The sequence below is a fragment of the Hyla sarda genome, unplaced genomic scaffold (assembly GCF_029499605.1).
Source record: "Hyla sarda isolate aHylSar1 unplaced genomic scaffold, aHylSar1.hap1 scaffold_1193, whole genome shotgun sequence".
Lineage (NCBI taxonomy): Eukaryota > Metazoa > Chordata > Amphibia > Anura > Hylidae > Hyla > Hyla sarda.
The window spans coordinates 13,015-34,498 of NW_026607816.1; the positions used below are offsets into that span (position 1 = coordinate 13,015).

Consider the following 21,484-nt stretch of genomic DNA (forward strand, 5'->3'; position numbering starts at 1 on the left):
CTGTAAGCATAGAGGACATGCCTGCACCCCATTGGACTTACCTGTGTGGGTTAAATCCGGGTTATTTGACAACCTATGGCGGTGATGGTTCTGCTCAGGCAGAGCAGTGCTGATGCTCCTCATAAAGCTGTCGCTGCTGTGAAGGTTCTAGGTGACATCACAAATCCCTATGGTTACATACACAACACAGCTGGGTTGTTGTTGTTTACACTCTGCAAGGCCTGTGGAAGTGAGTGACATCATAGCACTGTAGTTCTGAGGGTTCTAGATGGATGCAACAATCTCCTGTTGCTTCTATGAAGGCCATAATAGACGACATCACCAAACAGCTCCATAGTCACATACACAGCAAAGGAGAGATGTTGTTTACACCTAGTGATGTCAGTGGTATTGAGTGACATCACAGCACAGTGCTAAGGCTCCTGGGCCTGGACACAGCAGCGGCTGCAATATCTCAACGGAGAATACGTTTATATATATGTGTGTGTGTGCGCGTATATATATATATATATATATATATATATATATATATATATATATATTTCTCCGCCGAAATCACTATTAAACCCATTTCCACCTTTTTTTCCCTTCTCTTCCTCTTACTTTTTTTTCACGTTTTTTTACGTTTTTCTCCTTTTCGCCTCTTTTCTGGGCGTATTATTCTTCTTTTTCTTCTTTTTTTTCGTCTAATGCATACCCCATCAGTGCAGCAATGCTTATTCAATACCGCCAGCAGATGGAGACACTGGGGGATAATTTTCTAAGGATTTATACTGATTTTTCCTGTCTGAATTTGTCGCACAGAAAGTTGCAGGCCAAATATGTGTGACATTTCTGCGACTTTAGCTTCTAGAGCATTTTTACAACATTATACATAGGTGCTGAATACATAAAAAGCGACTGTTCAGCGACAGACAAGTCGCATCGGCTGAAAGTAGGCCAGAATGTCAGTCCATGTTGGAGCAGGTTTAGATACAGTCTAAAGCATAGATCTCAAAGTCTGTGCACAGAATTTAGCAAGGGCCTCGCACCTTCTGATGCATCAGGTAGGTGCACAATAGCATAGCCTAACCCTCTGTACTTTGGTCTATATTGATGCGGGACATAGACAGCCAGCTGATGACCAATCCATTAGTGCAATGGATGGCTGGAAGCATTTGTCTTTGCCTTTGCAATACCACAGAAGCAATGCATGGTCAATGTACAGCAATGACACACCTGTGTGAACAGCCAGGAGACCCCCCCCCCCCCCATGTTATGATACATAGTTACATAGTTAGTACGGTCGAAAAAAGACATATGTCCATCAAGTTCAACCAGGGAATTAAGGGGTAGGGGTGTGGCGCGATATTGGGGAAGGGATGAGATTTTATATTTCTTCATAAGCATTAATCTTATTTTGTCAATTAGGAACATTCAGCACCCACCCGCTATCAAGGCAGCTGCCTATCATGTCATGCCCTACCTGCACAGGTGTGCTGGGCACAGGTGTGCTGGCTACTCAAATGATCCAATTAAGGAGGCCATTTAGTCAGCAGCAGCAGAAGTCCTGTGTCTGGACGCTCCAACAGCGGCCAGACACAAGCAGAAGCAGAAGCAGCAGAAGCAGCAGCAGCACCACCTTTTGTTTTTTGGCTGCAGCAGCAGCAGCAAGGCCCACAGGGCTGGCTAGCTGGCTAGCCAGCAAGCAGGTAGCAATGAAAGTAGGAATCTTTCTTTTTAACCCTGTAAGGGGGTGGTGCACTGTACCCGAAGATACTGCCATATCGGGTCAATGCATAGGGCGACGGAAGCAAGCTTCGAAATCGGCCCCCGTTCTCAAAAATCCATTTAATATATGGTCCCCAGATAGGGGACGTATCAGATATTAAACTGATAAGAACAGATACTACACTTGATCTTAGCCAAAAGGCCGAGAAGCGATAACCGTGAAAGGGGCGGGCCCAACAAGGTGCCCTTCATGGGCACTATCACTGCTTGCTGTCAGGGAGGCTGCCAGACAATTTTCCATGCACACTCTGGGCTGGGGGGCAGTCAACCACCAGTACACACAGCAGAACCTAAACCCATACCATTATTGCTAAGCAGCAAGACAGGGGCCCATTGCACTCCCACGGGGCCTTTTTAAATGCAATCCATAACCCGGATTTGCCAGGAACCCTTCTTACTCCTCCTACTTGCATGTGACACTGGGCTTAGGATCTGCATAGGAAACACACACACAAGCACACACCTACCTTTGTTGCCTGCAGATGCCTCCTTGGCTGTCCCCAAACGGTATCAAACCAACACCCACGGGAAGCTGTAAGCATAGAGGACATGCCTGCACCCCATTGGACTTACCTGTGTGGGTTAAATCCGGGTTATTTGACAACCTATGGCGGTGATGGTTCTGCTCAGGCAGAGCAGTGCTGATGCTCCTCATAAAGCTGTCGCTGCTGTGAAGGTTCTAGGTGACATCACAAATCCCTATGGTTACATACACAACACAGCTGGGTTGTTGTTGTTTACACTCTGCAAGGCCTGTGGAAGTGAGTGACATCATAGCACTGTAGTTCTGAGGGTTCTAGATGGATGCAACAATCTCCTGTTGCTTCTATGAAGGCCATAATAGACGACATCACCAAACAGCTCCATAGTCACATACACAGCAAAGGAGAGATGTTGTTTACACCTAGTGATGTCAGTGGTATTGAGTGACATCACAGCACAGTGCTAAGGCTCCTGGGCCTGGACACAGAAGCGGCTGCAATATCTCAACGGAGAATACGTTTATATATATGTGTGTGTGTGCGCGTATATATATATATATATATATATATATATATATATATATATATATATATATTTCTCCGCCGAAATCACTATTAAACCCATTTCCACCTTTTTTTCCCTTCTCTTCCTCTTACTTTTTTTTCACGTTTTTTTACGTTTTTCTCCTTTTCGCCTCTTTTCTGGGCGTATTATTCTTCTTTTTCTTCTTTTTTTTCGTCTAATGCATACCCCATCAGTGCAGCAATGCTTATTCAATACCGCCAGCAGATGGAGACACTGGGGGATAATTTTCTAAGGATTTATACTGATTTTTCCTGTCTGAATTTGTCGCACAGAAAGTTGCAGGCCAAATATGTGTGACATTTCTGCGACTTTAGCTTCTAGAGCATTTTTACAACATTATACATAGGTGCTGAATACATAAAAAGCGACTGTTCAGCGACAGACAAGTCGCATCGGCTGAAAGTAGGCCAGAATGTCAGTCCATGTTGGAGCAGGTTTAGATACAGTCTAAAGCATAGATCTCAAAGTCTGTGCACAGAATTTAGCAAGGGCCTCGCACCTTCTGATGCATCAGGTAGGTGCACAATAGCATAGCCTAACCCTCTGTACTTTGGTCTATATTGATGCGGGACATAGACAGCCAGCTGATGACCAATCCATTAGTGCAATGGATGGCTGGAAGCATTTGTCTTTGCCTTTGCAATACCACAGAAGCAATGCATGGTCAATGTACAGCAATGACACACCTGTGTGAACAGCCAGGAGACCCCCCCCCCCCCCCCCATGTTATGATACATAGTTACATAGTTAGTACGGTCGAAAAAAGACATATGTCCATCAAGTTCAACCAGGGAATTAAGGGGTAGGGGTGTGGCGCGATATTGGGGAAGGGATGAGATTTTATATTTCTTCATAAGCATTAATCTTATTTTGTCAATTAGGAACATTCAGCACCCACCCGCTATCAAGGCAGCTGCCTATCATGTCATGCCCTACCTGCACAGGTGTGCTGGCTACTCAAATGATCCAATTAAGGAGGCCATTTAGTCAGCAGCAGCAGAAGTCCTGTGTCTGGACGCTCCAACAGCGGCCAGACACAAGCAGAAGCAGAAGCAGCAGAAGCAGCAGCAGCACCACCTTTTGTTTTTTGGCTGCAGCAGCAGCAGCAAGGCCCACAGGGCTGGCTAGCTGGCTAGCCAGCAAGCAGGTAGCAATGAAAGTAGGAATCTTTCTTTTTAACCCTGTAAGGGGGTGGTGCACTGTACCCGAAGATACTGCCATATCGGGTCAATGCATAGGGCGACGGAAGCAAGCTTCGAAATCGGCCCCCGTTCTCAAAAATCCATTTAATATATGGTCCCCAGATAGGGGACGTATCAGATATTAAACTGATAAGAACAGATACTACACTTGATCTTAGCCAAAAGGCCGAGAAGCGATAACCGTGAAAGGGGCGGGCCCAACAAGGTGCCCTTCATGGGCACTATCACTGCTTGCTGTCAGGGAGGCTGCCAGACAATTTTCCATGCACACTCTGGGCTGGGGGGCAGTCAACCACCAGTACACACAGCAGAACCTAAACCCATACCATTATTGCTAAGCAGCAAGACAGGGGCCCATTGCACTCCCACGGGGCCTTTTTAAATGCAATCCATAACCCGGATTTGCCAGGAACCCTTCTTACTCCTCCTACTTGCATGTGACACTGGGCTTAGGATCTGCATAGGAAACACACACACAAGCACACACCTACCTTTGTTGCCTGCAGATGCCTCCTTGGCTGTCCCCAAACGGTATCAAACCAACACCCACGGGAAGCTGTAAGCATAGAGGACATGCCTGCACCCCATTGGACTTACCTGTGTGGGTTAAATCCGGGTTATTTGACAACCTATGGCGGTGATGGTTCTGCTCAGGCAGAGCAGTGCTGATGCTCCTCATAAAGCTGTCGCTGCTGTGAAGGTTCTAGGTGACATCACAAATCCCTATGGTTACATACACAACAAAGCTGGGTTGTTGTTGTTTACACTCTGCAAGGCCTGTGGAAGTGAGTGACATCATAGCACTGTAGTTCTGAGGGTTCTAGATGGATGCAACAATCTCCTGTTGCTTCTATGAAGGCCATAATAGACGACATCACCAAACAGCTCCATAGTCACATACACAGCAAAGGAGAGATGTTGTTTACACCTAGTGATGTCAGTGGTATTGAGTGACATCACAGCACAGTGCTAAGGCTCCTGGGCCTGGACACAGCAGCGGCTGCAATATCTCAACGGAGAATACGTTTATATATATGTGTGTGTGTGCGCGTATATATATATATATATATATATATATATATATATATATATTTCTCCGCCGAAATCACTTTTAAACCCATTTCCACCTTTTTTTCCCTTCTCTTCCTCTTACTTTTTTTTCACGTTTTTTTACGTTTTTCTCCTTTTCGCCTCTTTTCTGGGCGTATTATTCTTCTTTTTCTTCTTTTTTTTCGTCTAATGCATACCCCATCAGTGCAGCAATGCTTATTCAATTCCGCCAGCAGATGGAGACACTGGGGGATAATTTTCTAAGGATTTATACTGATTTTTCCTGTCTGAATTTGTCGCACAGAAAGTTGCAGGCCAAATATGTGTGACATTTCTGCGACTTTAGCTTCTAGAGCATTTTTACATCATTATACATAGGTTCTGAATACATAAAAAGCGACTGTTCAGCGACAGACAAGTCGCATCGGCTGAAAGTAGGCCAGAATGTCAGTCCATGTTGGAGCAGGTTTAGATACAGTCTAAAGCATAGATCTCAAAGTCTGTGCACAGAATTTAGCAAGGGCCTCGCACCTTCTGATGCATCAGGTAGGTGCACAATAGCATAGCCTAACCCTCTGTACTTTGGTCTATATTGATGCGGGACATAGACAGCCAGCTGATGACCAATCCATTAGTGCAATGGATGGCTGGAAGCATTTGTCTTTGCCTTTGCAATACCACAGAAGCAATGCATGGTCAATGTACAGCAATGACACACCTGTGTGAACAGCCAGGAGACCCCCCCCCCCCATGTTATGATACATAGTTACATAGTTAGTACGGTCGAAAAAAGACATATGTCCATCAAGTTCAACCAGGGAATTAAGGGGTAGGGGTGTGGCGCGATATTGGGGAAGGGATGAGATTTTATATTTCTTCATAAGCATTAATCTTATTTTGTCAATTAGGAACATTCAGCACCCACCCGCTATCAAGGCAGCTGCCTATCATGTCATGCCCTACCTGCACAGGTGTGCTGGCTACTCAAATGATCCAATTAAGGAGGCCATTTAGTCAGCAGCAGCAGAAGTCCTGTGCCTGGACGCTCCAACAGCGGCCAGACACAAGCAGAAGCAGAAGCAGCAGAAGCAGCAGCAGCACCACCTTTTGTTTTTTGGCTGAAGCAGCAGCAGCAGCAAGGCCCACAGGGCTGGCTAGCTGGCTAGCCTGCAAGCAGGTAGCAATGAAAGTAGGAATCTTTCTTTTTAACCCTGTAAGGGGGTGGTGCACTGTACCCGAAGATACTGCCATATCGGGTCAATGCATAGGGCGACGGAAGCAAGCTTCGAAATCGGCCCCCGTTCTCAAAAATCCATTTAATATATGGTCCCCAGATAGGGGACGTATCAGATATTAAACTGATAAGAACAGATACTACACTTGATCTTAGCCAAAAGGCCGAGAAGCGATAACCGTGAAAGGGGCGGGCCCAACAAGGTGCCCTTCATGGGCACTATCACTGCTTGCTGTCAGGGAGGCTGCCAGACAATTTTCCATGCACACTCTGGGCTGGGGGGCAGTCAACCACCAGTACACACAGCAGAACCTAAACCCATACCATTATTGCTAAGCAGCAAGACAGGGGCCCATTGCACTCCCACGGGGCCTTTTTAAATGCAATCCATAACCCGGATTTGCCAGGAACCCTTCTTACTCCTCCTACTTGCATGTGACACTGGGCTTAGGATCTGCATAGGAAACACACACACAAGCACACACCTACCTTTGTTGCCTGCAGATGCCTCCTTGGCTGTCCCCAAACGGTATCAAACCAACACCCACGGGAAGCTGTAAGCATAGAGGACATGCCTGCACCCCATTGGACTTACCTGTGTGGGTTAAATCCGGGTTATTTGACAACCTATGGCGGTGATGGTTCTGCTCAGGCAGAGCAGTGCTGATGCTCCTCATAAAGCTGTCGCTGCTGTGAAGGTTCTAGGTGACATCACAAATCCCTATGGTTACATACACAACAAAGCTGGGTTGTTGTTGTTTACACTCTGCAAGGCCTGTGGAAGTGAGTGACATCATAGCACTGTAGTTCTGAGGGTTCTAGATGGATGCAACAATCTCCTGTTGCTTCTATGAAGGCCATAATAGACGACATCACCAAACAGCTCCATAGTCACATACACAGCAAAGGAGAGATGTTGTTTACACCTAGTGATGTCAGTGGTATTGAGTGACATCACAGCACAGTGCTAAGGCTCCTGGGCCTGGACACAGCAGCGGCTGCAATATCTCAACGGAGAATACGTTTATATATATGTGTGTGTGTGCGCGTATATATATATATATATATATATATATATATATATTTCTCCGCCGAAATCACTTTTAAACCCATTTCCACCTTTTTTTCCCTTCTCTTCCTCTTACTTTTTTTTCACGTTTTTTTACGTTTTTCTCCTTTTCGCCTCTTTTCTGGGCGTATTATTCTTCTTTTTCTTCTTTTTTTTCGTCTAATGCATACCCCATCAGTGCAGCAATGCTTATTCAATACCGCCAGCAGATGGAGACACTGGGGGATAATTTTCTAAGGATTTATACTGATTTTTCCTGTCTGAATTTGTCGCACAGAAAGTTGCAGGCCAAATATGTGTGACATTTCTGCGACTTTAGCTTCTAGAGCATTTTTACAACATTATACATAGGTGCTGAATACATAAAAAGCGACTGTTCAGCGACAGACAAGTCGCATCGGCTGAAAGTAGGCCAGAATGTCAGTCCATGTTGGAGCAGGTTTAGATACAGTCTAAAGCATAGATCTCAAAGTCTGTGCACAGAATTTAGCAAGGGCCTCGCACCTTCTGATGCATCAGGTAGGTGCACAATAGCATAGCCTAACCCTCTGTACTTTGGTCTATATTGATGCGGGACATAGACAGCCAGCTGATGACCAATCCATTAGTGCAATGGATGGCTGGAAGCATTTGTCTTTGCCTTTGCAATACCACAGAAGCAATGCATGGTCAATGTACAGCAATGACACACCTGTGTGAACAGCCAGGAGACCCCCCCCCCCCCATGTTATGATACATAGTTACATAGTTAGTACGGTCGAAAAAAGACATATGTCCATCAAGTTCAACCAGGGAATTAAGGGGTAGGGGTGTGGCGCGATATTGGGGAAGGGATGAGATTTTATATTTCTTCATAAGCATTAATCTTATTTTGTCAATTAGGAACATTCAGCACCCACCCGCTATCAAGGCAGCTGCCTATCATGTCATGCCCTACCTGCACAGGTGTGCTGGCTACTCAAATGATCCAATTAAGGAGGCCATTTAGTCAGCAGCAGCAGAAGTCCTGTGCCTGGACGCTCCAACAGCGGCCAGACACAAGCAGAAGCAGAAGCAGCAGAAGCAGCAGCAGCACCACCTTTTGTTTTTTGGCTGCAGCAGCAGCAGCAAGGCCCACAGGGCTGGCTAGCTGGCTAGCCAGCAAGCAGGTAGCAATGAAAGTAGGAATCTTTCTTTTTAACCCTGTAAGGGGGTGGTGCACTGTACCCGAAGATACTGCCATATCGGGTCAATGCATAGGGCGACGGAAGCAAGCTTCGAAATCGGCCCCCGTTCTCAAAAATCCATTTAATATATGGTCCCCAGATAGGGGACGTATCAGATATTAAACTGATAAGAACAGATAAGGTTTCAACAAAATTTTATTGAATAAATAAGAAACCATACAAAATTTAAAATGCAAAATAATAAAAGGTTCACAAAAGTTTTAAAATACAAATAATAAAACCAGTAATAAAAGGAGAAAAAATAAAAATGGCAGGATAAAACATTATACAAATGTCATAAAAACTGATTATACTGTTATTTCGTTCCATAGAGGCAGACACCACATGGATGCTGCCTCGCTGGCCCCCAACTGTTTCTTGTCTCTTAGGTAATAGATGTACATCTCACTCAGGGCCAGCTTTATACAGTTTTTAACATCAATAAAATCATGTTTAAAAAGTAAGATGTTCCTAACTTTCCAGATGGCATTTTTAAAACAATTAATAATCATCCAGCAGATCATCTGCTGTTTAAAATTGGGGCAGTTAAAAAGACCGTAAAAGACACATTCGTGATTAAAATCTTTTAGGCCGCAGGCCCACTTCAAAAGTGGGCCTACCTTCCTCCAAAGCTCCCGTGCAAAAGGGCAGTTCCAAAATATGTGCAGCACCGTTTCGTCCACTCCGCAGCCATCTCTCGGGCACTTGGCTCTCGCCACCAGTCCTCGCCTGTGCTGGAACTCACGAGTAGGGAGGCACTGGTGGACGATTGCCCAGGCAAGATCCCTGTGTACATTCGCCAGAAACTTCCCGTACACGTTCCGCCATACCTTTTTGGATCTTGCCTGTGTGAAATTGGACACTGCCAGGGTAACCTCACTCCGCCTGAGGACCTTTGATACCTTTCTCTGGTCCCCCAGTATGTCAGGCTCCAAATCTTGGAGACCTAGGAGCCTGACTGTCTTTTCCAACACCACATAATGTTTTGGGGGACACAGAAGCACCGGAGCGTTCAGAGGGATGCGCAACCATCTTTTAAAAACCATGCCCGCAGCGTACCTTAAAAAGCAGCTAAAAATGCCATCGGATTTAATAATTTTAAAACAGAAACAGAAATACTTTATGTAAAAGAAAGTAAAAAGGTTAGGAACATCTTTCCCGCCATTATCTTTACTTTTGTACATAAAATCACGCTTTAATTTCTCCATTTTTGAACCCCATAAAAAAGAAAAAACAATTCTAGTTACTTTTTTAATGTATAAAATAGATGGAGGAAATACCATGGCAATGTATAGCATAATAGGGAGTAAAACCATCTTTATTATTAAAATCTTCCCCTCCATGGTAAGGTTTCTAAGATTCCACATTAAAATCTTCTTCTCCATCTTAGCTATAGCTGAATCCCAGTTAGGGCTCCCATCATTGACCTGGTTAAAAACAATACCTAAAACTTTAATTTGATCCTGTTGCATTGTGACTCCTGGGGTGATGGATGAATCCCAGGAGCCAATATAAAAACAGTCACATTTATCTGTGTTTAGCTTAAAACCAGAGACCTCGCAGAAATAGCTGGTGTTCCTCAATGCCCCCCTCATGGATGGAGAGTCCGGGCACAGTATGGTGACATCATCCATGTACCCCAACACCTTTAGATGGGTCCCTCCTCCACCAGGTATCGGTACGCCTCTTACTACCCGGTCTTTTCTGAGGAGGGCCATCAGTGGTTCGATTGCGCAAATAAAAAGGAGTGGGGACAGGGGGCAGCCCTGTTTGACACCTGATAAAAGAGGAACACCGCTGGTTAAAAAGCCATTAACAGAGACTTGACTAAAACAGGATCGGTATAAAAGCATGATTCGGCTTAAAATCGTTTCAGGCACTGCCATCTTTTTAAGAACTAAAAACAGGTATTCATGGGAGACCCTATCAAAGGCTTTTTCAAAGTCTAAGGATAAAATTGCTACAGTTTGATTTCTATCCTTAAAATACCATAAAACATCTCTTAAAATATTTAGGGATTCAGCTATAGACCTTCCAGGTACCCCACAAACCTGATTTGGGTGAATTAATTTATGAATAAAAGGTTTAAAACGGACAGCTAATAACTTGGCTAAAACTTTATAATCGACATTTAAAAGTGTGATGGGGCGCCAATTTTTTAGCATATCCTTTTCACCCTTTTTAAAAAGTAATGATACAATCCCCCTCCTCCAGGAAGGGGGAAGTTCATTAACAATAAAAGTTTCTTTATACAATAAAACCATATCATCCTTTAAAATATCCCAAAAAGCTAAATAAAATTCGATGGGTAAACCATCTTCCCCAGGGGCCTTCCCACTAGAAAAACTTTTAAAAACAAATAAAAGTTCATCTAAGTTAAGATCACGGGATAAAACCTCCTGGTCTAAAACATCTAGCTTAAAATCAAGGGAATTAAGAACATGTTCTAAAAAGGATGGATTAAGATCTTTCTTATTAAAAAGAAGCTGGTAGAAGTTAAAAACTGCATCTAACATGCCTTTTGGAGTGGATTCACCCTCAAGGTTTTGGATGATATCCCTCCTATTCATCACTTTTTTAAAAAAGAAACGGGAACATTTCTCGCCCTCCTCCAGGTGCTGCACATGTGAGTTAAAAATGATTTGTTTCCCTTTCTTTTCTATGGCATGTTTTATTTCAGTTTTAAGGTTTAAAATATCATTTTCTACATCCATACCAGCTTCTTTCAATTTAAAAAGTACATTTAAACGCATGTTAAGAACATAAAACCACTGTTTTTCCATTTTTGCCTTCTTCTTACCTGCTTTGATAAAAAAAAATCTGATTTTAGATTTGGTGCCCTCCCACCAGTGCAGCATAGGCTCGTGGGGTTTTCTTTGTGATTGCCAGCATTGGTAGGTCCGCACAAACTCCTCTTTTATCTCAGGGTCCTCTAGGAGTGTGGTGTTTAATCTCCAGAGGCCCCTTTTTGCTTTTTGCTCCCCCTCTAGCTCCAGGCCCACCAAGAGGAGCTTATGATCAGAGAAGATATTCTGCTCGAGCGTGCATTTCAGGGGTTTAAAAGCTCTAGAGGAAAAAATAAAATCGATTCTGGAGCTCACTCTTCCATTGGACCATGTGGCGCCTGGGTCCTCCGGCAAGAGATCCTTCCAGCAATCTTTCAAATTAAAATCATCAATAAATTTTTTAAGCAGGTAAGAAGTGCGGTCTTTACGATTAATATCCCCACCCTGCCGGTGTTCCCCATCACGTATGCAGTTAAAATCACCTCCCACCAGCAGGGGGGAAGACCCAACACAAAACAGTGGTAAAATTTCAAATAGTTCTGCCCGCTCCTGTTTATCAGGAGGGGCATACACATTTAAAACACGAATTAAAAGTCCATTAAAATATAGATGAATTAAAAGAGCTCTGCCAGGCACAATCTCAGTTACTGTATGAATAGAAAAGGACTGGCCTCGGCAGAGCAGCCCAACACCCACAGAACGACAGTCATTTGCACCGGACCATATGGATGGGCCCAGCTTCCAGTCTTCTTTTAAGTCTTTATAGTCCATTTTACTAGGGATTCCACATTCTTGTAGCAGGCAAAGGTCAAAGTCACATGTCTCTAGATAAGAAAATAAAGCAGCCCTGCGATCAGGGCTCTTTAAGGACCTCACATTGAGTGAGGCAATTTTTACAGGGATAGGCATAGTTTATGGAGAGTCCGTGCTTGGAGAATCAAAGTCAATAATAAGCTGCGTACCGTCATCCCCCGCCTGCGGGGTCATCAGCTCCTTGATGTTCTGAGGGTCGGAGCTTGAGATCGATGATGCCCCGACCCTGAGCTCGCTCTCGTCCGAACTACGGCACGCCGCTTTCCTTTGAATGTCTTCCTCTTCTTCTTCTCTTTGTCTTTTAAATGTCACACTGCTGTCCATATCCTCTGTGTTGCTCTCACTCGATGTAATCTCTGGCCCCCGGCTGATGGATCTGCGTCTTCTTTCATCATTTGACGACTGGAACTGCTGCACAGGGGCCTGTGAGGCCTCTTTTCCGGAACCTTTGCCGCTACCTTGGGAAGTTTTCATCGCTTGTTCCCCAGCAAGCGTTGCTGAGGACTGTTGCTCCAACTTCCCCATCGATCGACGATGGCCAGTTTTACCCACCGGGTCCACTGCTGGCGGGGCAGCAAACCCTGGTTTGGCGCCACTTGTCTTCTTGGCCCTGTCCTGTATAGGCGGAGTAACAGGACCGGGCTCAGACCTGGCCACCTGGCTCCCCTTCCGGCGGGCTTTCACCGGGGCCTCTTCGTCCGGAGCAGGGCGACCCTGGGCCAAGCCAGTACCTGGCTTATGCTGCAATTTTGGGTCCACTTTTGCCCCCACCGAGGCCCGTCGGCTGCCACCCGCCACAGGTGAGCCCCCTTCAGAAGTTTCGGCGGGCTCTTGAGCCAGGTAGGAAGTCGATCGACGTCTTTCAATTTCCCGGGCAGTAAACTCGATCACCCGCCCGGGCTTCGTGGAATCCCCATGGCCTCCCCCTAGCACTACCACCGGTGGGCCCCCCGATGGAGCACCAGAGGTCTTGGGCCTGGACCCATCAGTACCTGCCATCTGGGGTTTGGGCATCTTAAAAAAGGACGTCTTTTGTCCTGTCCCCTCTTTGGGTGGGCCCAGCCTTGACCCACCCATCGTAGTTTTTGCTTTATGGGGACAGGAATTAAAATCGTGATTTTCCTCTCCGCAGAGGTTGCACCTTATCGTATGGCTACATCTTGAGGCTATGTGACCTTCTTGGCCACACCTATTGCAGCGAATCACACGCTCCGCGCCGCAGGTCTCCTGGGTGTGGCCAAACCTCAAGCAATTTCGGCAATACATAGGCATTTGAGGATAGAACAGGAAGCCCCGAACTCTCCCGATGGCAAAATTTGGGGGCGGATGGCAAAGACCCCCAATACCACCGGGATCCTTACGGAGCTTGACCCAGAACTTCCTCTTGCCGTTCCAGAACCGCACGGAGTTCAAGATTTTGTTTGCGAATCGCACCTCTTCGCAGTATCGCCGAAGAAAAGTGGCTATATCCTCCGTGGTCACATGAGGGCTGTGCATAGCCACCACCAACGGTATATGTTCCTCACCATAGAGGAACTGGAACGAAAGACCGTCGAGTCGATCGTCCCTCTGGTCCGCACCAGACAAGGTTGCATAGATGTTATCGCAACACGCCGTGGCCGTGAAGGTGACGGTATACAGGCCACGGCTTTCCTGGTCATTTAGACACAGGATGTCCTCCCTATTGAGGCGGAAGTAGTCAAGAAGAATCACCTCCGCAATGAAGCGGAGGTTCTTCAACTGACGATGGCTCTCCGACACCTCTATGCGGATGGTATTTCGCATCGACATTTCCCCAGAGGGGAAAGCCCAGGAGAACGGCATCTTCCACACCCAGGGACTAAGCCCCTTCCCCAATAGCAGCAGGGGCTCGGAATCCCGCTATAAAAGCGGAACCCTTACCCAAGGCAGAGGTCGGGGGTACCCTAGGTGCTTCCGAAGCTACAGGTAACGCTCAACGTACCGAAAATGCCTTCTGAGACACAAGGTCCCAGAGACAGGGGGATCGCAACCCGTTGTCCGTGGACTAAGCCCGCTCCCCAATAGCAGCAAGGGGGTGAAGTCCCTCCGTAAGGAGAGACAATCCCCCAAGGCCGAGAAGCGGGGTACCACAGACACCTTCCGACCAGACCAAATGCAGATACTACACTTGATCTTAGCCAAAAGGCCGAGAAGCGATAACCGTGAAAGGGGCGGGCCCAACAAGGTGCCCTTCATGGGCACTATCACTGCTTGCTGTCAGGGAGGCTGCCAGACAATTTTCCATGCACACTCTGGGCTGGGGGGCAGTCAACCACCAGTACACACAGCAGAACCTAAACCCATACCATTATTGCTAAGCAGCAAGACAGGGGCCCATTGCACTCCCACGGGGCCTTTTTAAATGCAATCCATAACCCGGATTTGCCAGGAACCCTTCTTACTCCTCCTACTTGCATGTGACACTGGGCTTAGGATCTGCATAGGAAACACACACACAAGCACACACCTACCTTTGTTGCCTGCAGATGCCTCCTTGGCTGTCCCCAAACGGTATCAAACCAACACCCACGGGAAGCTGTAAGCATAGAGGACATGCCTGCACCCCATTGGACTTACCTGTGTGGGTTAAATCCGGGTTATTTGACAACCTATGGCGGTGATGGTTCTGCTCAGGCAGAGCAGTGCTGATGCTCCTCATAAAGCTGTCGCTGCTGTGAAGGTTCTAGGTGACATCACAAATCCCTATGGTTACATACACAACAAAGCTGGGTTGTTGTTGTTTACACTCTGCAAGGCCTGTGGAAGTGAGTGACATCATAGCACTGTAGTTCTGAGGGTTCTAGATGGATGCAACAATCTCCTGTTGCTTCTATGAAGGCCATAATAGACGACATCACCAAACAGCTCCATAGTCACATACACAGCAAAGGAGAGATGTTGTTTACACCTAGTGATGTCAGTGGTATTGAGTGACATCACAGCACAGTGCTAAGGCTCCTGGGCCTGGACACAGCAGCGGCTGCAATATCTCAACGGAGAATACGTTTATATATATGTGTGTGTGTGCGCGTATATATATATATATATATATATATATATATATATATATATATATATTTCTCCGCCGAAATCACTTTTAAACCCATTTCCACCTTTTTTTTCCCTTCTCTTCCTCTTACTTTTTTTTCACGTTTTTTTACGTTTTTCTCCTTTTCGCCTCTTTTCTGGGCGTATTATTCTTCTTTTTCTTCTTTTTTTTCGTCTAATGCATACCCCATCAGTACAGCAATGCTTATTCAATACCGCCAGCAGATGGAGACACTGGGGGATAATTTTCTAAGGATTTATACTGATTTTTCCTGTCTGAATTTGTCGCACAGAAAGTTGCAGGCCAAATATGTGTGACATTTCTGCGACTTTAGCTTCTAGAGCATTTTTACAACATTATACATAGGTGCTGAATACATAAAAAGCGACTGTTCAGCGACAGACAAGTCGCATCGGCTGAAAGTAGGCCAGAATGTCAGTCCATGTTGGAGCAGGTTTAGATACAGTCTAAAGCATAGATCTCAAAGTCTGTGCACAGAATTTAGCAAGGGCCTCGCACCTTCTGATGCATCAGGTAGGTGCACAATAGCATAGCCTAACCCTCTGTACTTTGGTCTATATTGATGCGGGACATAGACAGCCAGCTGATGACCAATCCATTAGTGCAATGGATGGCTGGAAGCATTTGTCTTTGCCTTTGCAATACCACAGAAGCAATGCATGGTCAATGTACAGCAATGACACACCTGTGTGAACAGCCAGGAGACCCCCCCCCCCATGTTATGATACATAGTTACATAGTTAGTACGGTCGAAAAAAGACATATGTCCATCAAGTTCAACCAGGGAATTAAGGGGTAGGGGTGTGGCGCGATATTGGGGAAGGGATGAGATTTTATATTTCTTCATAAGCATTAATCTTATTTTGTCAATTAGGAACATTCAGCACCCACCCGCTATCAAGGCAGCTGCCTATCATGTCATGCCCTACCTGCACAGGTGTGCTGGCTACTCAAATGATCCAATTAAGGAGGCCATTTAGTCAGCAGCAGCAGAAGTCCTGTGCCTGGACGCTCCAACAGCGGCCAGACACAAGCAGAAGCAGAAGCAGCAGAAGCAGCAGCAGCACCACCTTTTGTTTTTTGGCTGCAGCAGCAGCAGCAAGGCCCACAGGGCTGGCTAGCTGGCTAGCCAGCAAGCAGGTAGCAATGAAAGTAGGAATCTTTCTTTTTAACCCTGTAAGGGGGTGGTGCACTGTACCCGAAGATACTGCCATATCGGGTCAATGCATAGGGCGACGGAAGCAAGCTTCGAAATCGGCCCCCGTTCTCAAAAATCCATTTAATATATGGTCCCCAGATAGGGGACGTATCAGATATTAAACTGATAAGAACAGATACTACACTTGATCTTAGCCAAAAGGCCGAGAAGCGATAACCGTGAAAGGGGCGGGCCCAACAAGGTGCCCTTCATGGGCACTATCACTGCTTGCTGTCAGGGAGGCTGCCAGACAATTTTCCATGCACACTCTGGGCTGGGGGGCAGTCAACCACCAGTACACACAGCAGAACCTAAACCCATACCATTATTGCTAAGCAGCAAGACAGGGGCCCATTGCACTCCCACGGGGCCTTTTTAAATGCAATCCATAACCCGGATTTGCCAGGAACCCTTCTTACTCCTCCTACTTGCATGTGACACTGGGCTTAGGATCTGCATAGGAAACACACACACAAGCACACACCTACCTTTGTTGCCTGCAGATGCCTCCTTGGCTGTCCCCAAACGGTATCAAACCAACACCCACGGGAAGCTGTAAGCATAGAGGACATGCCTGCACCCCATTGGACTTACCTGTGTGGGTTAAATCCGGGTTATTTGACAACCTATGGCGGTGATGGTTCTGCTCAGGCAGAGCAGTGCTGATGCTCCTCATAAAGCTGTCGCTGCTGTGAAAATTCTAGGTGACATCACAAATCCCTATGGTTACATACACAACAAAGCTGGGTTGTTGTTGTTTACACTCTGCAAGGCCTGTGGAAGTGAGTGACATCATAGCACTGTAGTTCTGAGGGTTCTAGATGGATGCAACAATCTCCTGTTGCTTCTATGAAGGCCATAATAGACGACATCACCAAACAGCTCCATAGTCACATACACAGCAAAGGAGAGATGTTGTTTACACCTAGTGATGTCAGTGGTATTGAGTGACATCACAGCACAGTGCTAAGGCTCCTGGGCCTGGACACAGCAGCGGCTGCAATATCTCAACGGAGAATACGTTTATATATATGTGTGTGTGTGCGCGTATATATATATATATATATATATATATATATATATATATATATATCTCCGCCGAAATCACTTTTAAACCCATTTCCACCTTTTTTTCCCTTCTCTTCCTCTTACTTTTTTTTCACGTTTTTTTACGTTTTTCTCCTTTTCGCCTCTTTTCTGGGCGTATTATTCTTCTTTTTCTTCTTTTTTTTCGTCTAATGCATACCCCATCAGTGCAGCAATGCTTATTCAATACCGCCAGCAGATGGAGACACTGGGGGATAATTTTCTAAGGATTTATACTGATTTTTCCTGTCTGAATTTGTCGCACAGAAAGTTGCAGGCCAAATATGTGTGACATTTCTGCGACTTTAGCTTCTAGAGCATTTTTACAACATTATACATAGGTGCTGAATACATAAAAAGCGACTGTTCAGCGACAGACAAGTCGCATCGGCTGAAAGTAGGCCAGAATGTCAGTCCATGTTGGAGCAGGTTTAGATACAGTCTAAAGCATAGATCTCAAAGTCTGTGCACAGAATTTAGCAAGGGCCTCGCACCTTCTGATGCATCAGGTAGGTGCACAATAGCATAGCCTAACCCTCTGTACTTTGGTCTATATTGATGCGGGACATAGACAGCCAGCTGATGACCAATCCATTAGTGCAATGGATGGCTGGAAGCATTTGTCTTTGCCTTTGCAATACCACAGAAGCAATGCATGGTCAATGTACAGCAATGACACACCTGTGTGAACAGCCAGGAGACCCCCCCCCCCCCATGTTATGATACATAGTTACATAGTTAGTACGGTCGAAAAAAGACATATGTCCATCAAGTTCAACCAGGGAATTAAGGGGTAGGGGTGTGGCGCGATATTGGGGAAGGGATGAGATTTTATATTTCTTCATAAGCATTAATCTTATTTTGTCAATTAGGAACATTCAGCACCCACCCGCTATCAAGGCAGCTGCCTATCATGTCATGCCCTACCTGCACAGGTGTGCTGGCTACTCAAATGATCCAATTAAGGAGGCCATTTAGTCAGCAGCAGCAGAAGTCCTGTGCCTGGACGCTCCAACAGCGGCCAGACACAAGCAGAAGCAGAAGCAGCAGCAGCACCACCTTTTGTTTTTTGGCTGCAGCAGCAGCAAGGCCCACAGGGCTGGCTAGCTGGCTAGCCAGCAAGCAGGTAGCAATGAAAGTAGGAATCTTTCTTTTTAACCCTGTAAGGGGGTGGTGCACTGACCCGAAGATACTGCCATATCGGGTCAATGCATAGGGCGACGGAAGCAAGCTTCGAAATCGGCCCCCGTTCTCAAAAATCCATTTAATATATGGTCCCCAGATAGGGGACGTATCAGATATTAAACTGATAAGAACAGATACTACACTTGATCTTAGCCAAAAGGCCGAGAAGCGATAACCGTGAAAGGGGCGGGCCCAACAAGGTGCCCTTCATGGGCACTATCACTGCTTGCTGTCAGGGAGGCTGCCAGACAATTTTCCATGCACACTCTGGGCTGGGGGACAGTCAACCACCAGTACACACAGCAGAACCTAAACCCATACCATTATTGCTAAGCAGCAAGACAGGGGCCCATTGCACTCCCACGGGGCCTTTTTAAATGCAATCCATAACCCGGATTTGCCAGGAACCCTTCTTACTCCTCCTACTTGCATGTGACACTGGGCTTAGGATCTGCATAGGAAACACACACACAAGCACACACCTACCTTTGTTGCCTGCAGATGCCTCCTTGGCTGTCCCCAAACGGTATCAAACCAACACCCACGGGAAGCTGTAAGCATAGAGGACATGCCTGCACCCCATTGGACTTACCTGTGTGGGTTAAATCCGGGTTATTTGACAACCTATGGCGGTGATGGGTCTGCTCAGGCAGAGCAGTGCTGATGCTCCTCATAAAGCTGTCGCTGCTGTGAAGGTTCTAGGTGACATCACAAATCCCTATGGTTACATACACAACAAAGCTGGGTTGTTGTTGTTTACACTCTGCAAGGCCTGTGGAAGTGAGTGACATCATAGCACTGTAGTTCTGAGGGTTCTAGATGGATGCAACAATCTCCTGTTGCTTCTATGAAGGCCATAATAGACGACATCACCAAACAGCTCCATAGTCACATACACAGCAAAGGAGAGATGTTGTTTACACCTAGTGATGTCAGTGGTATTGAGTGACATCACAGCACAGTGCTAAGGCTCCTGGGCCTGGACACAGCAGCGGCTGCAATATCTCAACGGAGAATACGTTTATATATATGTGTGTGTGTGCGCGTATATATATATATATATATATATACATATATATATATATATTTCTCCGCCGAAATCACTTTTAAACCCATTTCCACCTTTTTTTCCCTTCTCTTCCTCTTACTTTTTTTTCACGTTTTTTTACGTTTTTCTCCTTTTCGCTTCTTTTCTGGGCGTATTATTCTTCTTTTTCTTCTTTTTTTTCGTCTAATGCATACCCCATCAGTGCAGCAATGCTTATTCAATACCGCCAGCAGATGGAGACACTGGGGGATAATTTTCTAAGGATTTATACTGATTTTTCCTGTCTGAATTTGTCGCACAGAAAGTTGCAGGCCAAATATGTGTGACATTTCTGCGACTTTAGCTTCTAGAGCATTTTTACAACATTATACATAGGTGCTGAATACATAAAAAGCGACTGTTCAGCGACAGACAAGTCGCATCGGCTGAAAGTAGGCCAGAATGTCAGTCCATGTTGGAGCAGGTTTAGATACAGTCTAAAGCATAGATCTCAAAGTCTGTGCACAGAATTTAGCAAGGGCCTCGCACCTTCTGATGCATCAGGTAGGTGCACAATAGCATAGCCTAACCCTCTGTACTTTGGTCTATATTGATGCGGGACATAGACAGCCAGCTGATGACCAATCCATTAGTGCAATGGATGGCTGGAAGCATTTGTCTTTGCCTTTGCAATACCACAGAAGCAATGCATGGTCAATGTACAGCAATGACACACCTGTGTGAACAGCCAGGAGACCCCCCCCCCCCATGTTATGATACATAGTTACATAGTTAGTACGGTCGAAAAAAGACATATGTCCATCAAGTTCAACCAGGGAATTAAGGGGTAGGGGTGTGGCGCGATATTGGGGAAGGGATGAGATTTTATATTTCTTCATAAGCATTAATCTTATTTTGTCAATTAGGAACATTCAGCACCCACCCGCTATCAAGGCAGCTGCCTATCATGTCATGCCCTACCTGCACAGGTGTGCTGGCTACTCAAATGATCCAATTAAGGAGGCCATTTAGTCAGCAGCAGCAGAAGTCCTGTGCCTGGACGCTCCAACAGCGGCCAGACACAAGCAGAAGCAGAAGCAGCAGAAGCAGCAGCAGCACCACCTTTTGTTTTTTGGCTGCAGCAGCAGCAGCAAGGCCCACAGGGCTGGCTAGCTGGCTAGCCAGCAAGCAGGTAGCAATGAAAGTAGGAATCTTTCTTTTTAACCCTGTAAGGGGGTGGTGCACTGTACCCGAAGATACTGCCATATCGGGTCAATGCATAGGGCGACGGAAGCAAGCTTCGAAATCGGCCCCCGTTCTCAAAAATCCATTTAATATATGGTCCCCAGATAGGGGACGTATCAGATATTAAACTGATAAGAACAGATACTACACTTGATCTTAGCCAAAAGGCCGAGAAGCGATAACCGTGAAAGGGGCGGGCCCAACAAGGTGCCCTTCATGGGCACTATCACTGCTTGCTGTCAGGGAGGCTGCCAGACAATTTTCCATGCACACTCTGGGCTGGGGGGCAGTCAACCACCAGTACACACAGCAGAACCTAAACCCATACCATTATTGCTAAGCAGCAAGACAGGGGACCATTGCACTCCCACGGGGCCTTTTTAAATGCAATCCATAACCCGGATTTGCCAGGAACCCTTCTTACTCCTCCTACTTGCCTGTGACACTGGGCTTAG

General features: G+C 46.0%; 7 non-coding genes and 1 pseudogene across 7 annotated transcripts; all 8 read right to left on the minus strand.

The window, feature by feature from the left end:
- Positions 1–1,733: 1,733 nt before the first annotated feature.
- On the minus strand, positions 1,734–1,924 carry LOC130303200 (U2 spliceosomal RNA). Its single transcript, XR_008853311.1, has one exon. It is a non-coding gene; the product is annotated as a U2 spliceosomal RNA (small nuclear RNA).
- A 2,103-nt stretch (positions 1,925–4,027) lies between these two features.
- On the minus strand, positions 4,028–4,218 carry LOC130303201 (U2 spliceosomal RNA). The gene has a single exon (XR_008853312.1). It is a non-coding gene; the product is annotated as a U2 spliceosomal RNA (small nuclear RNA).
- Positions 4,219–6,309: 2,091 nt separating this feature from the next.
- LOC130303202 (U2 spliceosomal RNA) lies at positions 6,310–6,500 on the minus strand. The gene has a single exon (XR_008853313.1). It is a non-coding gene; the product is annotated as a U2 spliceosomal RNA (small nuclear RNA).
- A 2,083-nt stretch (positions 6,501–8,583) lies between these two features.
- On the minus strand, positions 8,584–8,769 carry LOC130303229 (U2 spliceosomal RNA). The gene has a single exon (XR_008853341.1). It is a non-coding gene; the product is annotated as a U2 spliceosomal RNA (small nuclear RNA).
- A 5,389-nt stretch (positions 8,770–14,158) lies between these two features.
- Positions 14,159–14,376, minus strand: LOC130303236 (U2 spliceosomal RNA; annotated as a pseudogene).
- Positions 14,377–16,470: 2,094 nt separating this feature from the next.
- On the minus strand, positions 16,471–16,661 carry LOC130303203 (U2 spliceosomal RNA). The gene has a single exon (XR_008853314.1). It is a non-coding gene; the product is annotated as a U2 spliceosomal RNA (small nuclear RNA).
- Positions 16,662–18,740: 2,079 nt separating this feature from the next.
- LOC130303224 (U2 spliceosomal RNA) lies at positions 18,741–18,930 on the minus strand. The gene has a single exon (XR_008853335.1). It is a non-coding gene; the product is annotated as a U2 spliceosomal RNA (small nuclear RNA).
- Positions 18,931–21,018: 2,088 nt separating this feature from the next.
- On the minus strand, positions 21,019–21,209 carry LOC130303204 (U2 spliceosomal RNA). The gene has a single exon (XR_008853315.1). It is a non-coding gene; the product is annotated as a U2 spliceosomal RNA (small nuclear RNA).
- Between the last annotated feature and the right edge of the window lie 275 nt (positions 21,210–21,484).